This window comes from Furipterus horrens, unplaced genomic scaffold (genome assembly GCF_987537825.1).
Source record: "Furipterus horrens unplaced genomic scaffold, mFurHor1.1.pri manual_scaffold_6, whole genome shotgun sequence".
NCBI classification, from domain to species: domain Eukaryota; kingdom Metazoa; phylum Chordata; class Mammalia; order Chiroptera; family Furipteridae; genus Furipterus; species Furipterus horrens.
The window spans coordinates 47,868,004-47,870,868 of record NW_028327176.1 but is presented as its reverse complement, the minus strand read 5'-3'; the positions used below and the strand labels follow the sequence as shown (position 1 = coordinate 47,870,868).

General features: G+C 34.7%; 1 non-coding gene across 1 annotated transcript; it reads right to left on the bottom strand.

The window, feature by feature from the left end:
* Window positions 1–728: 728 nt before the first annotated feature.
* LOC150006090 (small nucleolar RNA SNORA50) lies at window positions 729–864 on the bottom strand. The gene has a single exon (XR_016512148.1). It is a non-coding gene; the product is annotated as a small nucleolar RNA SNORA50 (small nucleolar RNA).
* Between the last annotated feature and the right edge of the window lie 2,001 nt (window positions 865–2,865).

The window sequence follows — 2,865 nt, the reverse complement described above, 5'->3', positions numbered from 1 at the left end:
CACTGACTCAAAAATATTTACTGGCTCTCTAAGACCTGCAAAAATGATTCAGTAGTTTCAAAGGGCTCTATTATTTGGCTATAACCATTCTTTTAAAACTTTTTCATGATATGCTCTAGCATACTGTGTATTCTGGTCTTTAGGGTCTCTTCAGCTCAGCCTGAATTTGCCATGTATTTTCCTACTTCTTTAAATTACTGACTCAGCCAGAAATGGTTCCATTTCTTGTTTTCTGCCACTCAAAAGCTGAGCACCTATGTTTTTATCACTTTTATATTAAGAAAATGAACATTATGTCTATTAAAATTTCCCTGTATAAACTGCTCCCCTACAGTATGGTTGTGGGAAGCTGATAATGGCTCTCCTCCCCTAGATGTCCACCTCTTACTCCCTGGAACCAGTAAATATTACTTTGCAGATGAGATTAATTTAAGAATCTAAAGATGGGATGATTATTTTGGGTTATTCATGTGGGCTCAAATGCAATCAAAATGCCATTATGAAGTGAGACAAAGGGAGATTTCACACAGACAGAAGAGAAGGCAATGTGACCATAAAGGCAGAGATAGGAGTAATGCAGTCACAAGTCAACAAATATCAGTGGGCACTAGAAGTTGAAAAAGCAACACACAGACTGTCCCCTAGAATTTCCAAAGGGAGTATGGCCCTGCCTACACCTTTATTTTATTTTATTATATTTTATTTTATTATATTATTATTATTATTTTAAATGTACCTTGTTTTTAAAAGAGCAGTTCAGTTGAGAGCTGACGAGCCTCAGTTATAACAAGTTCTTATGGTCTAGCACTATTTCTTGGCCCATGAAGCTACAAACAAGACACATCAGGTTCAAAGGCAGTGCTTTACACCTTGATTTTAGCCCTGTAAGACTCATTTTGGACTTCAGACTTCAGAACTACAAGAGAAAAAATTCATGTTGTTTTAAGTCACTAAGTTTGTGGTAATTCACTAAAATAGTCACAGGAAACTAAGAAAATAATATTTTTGGTCCATTATGTTATTTCCAACATTTTTATTTATTTATTTTTAAGTTTACAAAGCATAAAATTATTTTTGGTGTACAGTTCTATGAGTTTTGACAATCAATATCTCCATAATCAATACATAGAATCATTGAGAAAGAAGAACAACAAAGTATTTTCTAATTTAAAACTATATTATAAAGCTATAGTAGTCAAAACAGTATGGTACTGGAATAAAAAGACACATAGATCAATGTGCTAGAAAGTTAAGTTATCTGAAACATGTTTATATAGCTATATTGTACAAAAGTTCTCTAGGACTTTTTCCTGCTGTTATGCTGGCTGCTGACTCTCATGTGGCTTTTCTCTAGAAGAATTTTATAATTTTCGCTTGAGACATAGTAATTGAAAAAGATTTTTCATTTGTGGTATCAAATCTATGGGATCCTTTTTTTTTTTTTTGTAATTTTCTGACCTTTGGACCCCAAATCTTCACAAAATATAGGCCTGTGGTTTTGATTTCTTGGGGGAGGTGTTTTTTATTGTTGTTGTTGTTGTTGTTGTTGTTTTTTTTGCTACATATCTTATGTCAGAGGAAAGGATTTTTTTCTCTTTCTTACCATCTTTTACCTCCTCCCACCTCTCTCCCTATAACCTTCAGCATTGCATTAGCTCTCCATGCTGACTGCTTTTTGTTTATGGACCTGGGAATTTTCATTCAATTTTTTACAAGTTCAAGAGTTTATTTAAAACGTTTTGTTATTGTTAAATGCTTATATATTGCTATTTCTCAAGAAGTAAACTTTATTGTTAACATGGTCTGCCACCTTGCCTGAAATAATCCTGTAATTTATTCATTACTTATTTAATGTATTTCACCACTCCCTCAACATAAGCAACATTTTTATTGATTTTTTTTCTTCCATAATACTTAGCACAGTATTTACGTTGCAGTAGCTGCCAACCATTGATTGGCAAAGGAGTGAGTGAAAGTGAAATGTGTGTTTCAGAATTCTCTGGTAGAATGGAGAATAAGTTATTTTTAGAAATGTGGGATAAAGATAAGAATAAATACATCATTTCGACCAAATAACATTCTCTTCATTTCCCCAGATTCATTCTCTCTGAACTTTTCTGTCCTGTGTCCTGGTGAACTAATCCCTATGACTGAATCAGCTAGGCTTCCTGGCCTTCTGGCTTCTATTGGTATTGGGTTAATGGGAAGCCCCTGTAGGACAATGAAAAACAAAAAAAGAAATAGGTTAAAAAAGGACTTCTCAAACTTTAATACACATACAAATTACCTAGAGAATCATTTGAAATGAAAATTCTCATTCAGTAGGTTTGAGATGGAGTCCATGATTCTATACTTCTACCAAGCTCTCTGGTAATTGCTACTGACATTCTGAGGACACTATATAAGTGGCAGGGGTGAGAGTATTTTTTCTTATTCTCTCCCTTCCCCGGGTGTCTGCATTCTGGCATGGGCTGCATCCATCCCTCTTTGAAAGCCATTCTCTACTTTGGCTATACATTAGAATAATGTACTAGGTTTCTAAAAACCTGATGCTCTGGCTATATACCAGATATATTAAATCAGAATCTCTGGGGGTGATACCCAGTTGTCATTAATTCTTCTTTTTTTCTTCAAATTATATATTTTTGTTTATGTTATTATAGTTGTTCCAATTTCCCCCCTTTGTCCACCTCCACTCAGCCCTATCCAATCCCTACACCATTGTCCAAGTCCATGGGTCATGCATATGTTTTCTTTGGCTACTCTATTTCCTATTGCTATACTTTACATCCCCGTGACTATTCTGTAACTACCTATTTGTACTTCTTAATCCTTTTACCCTTTTCACCCATTCACTGACCCCCC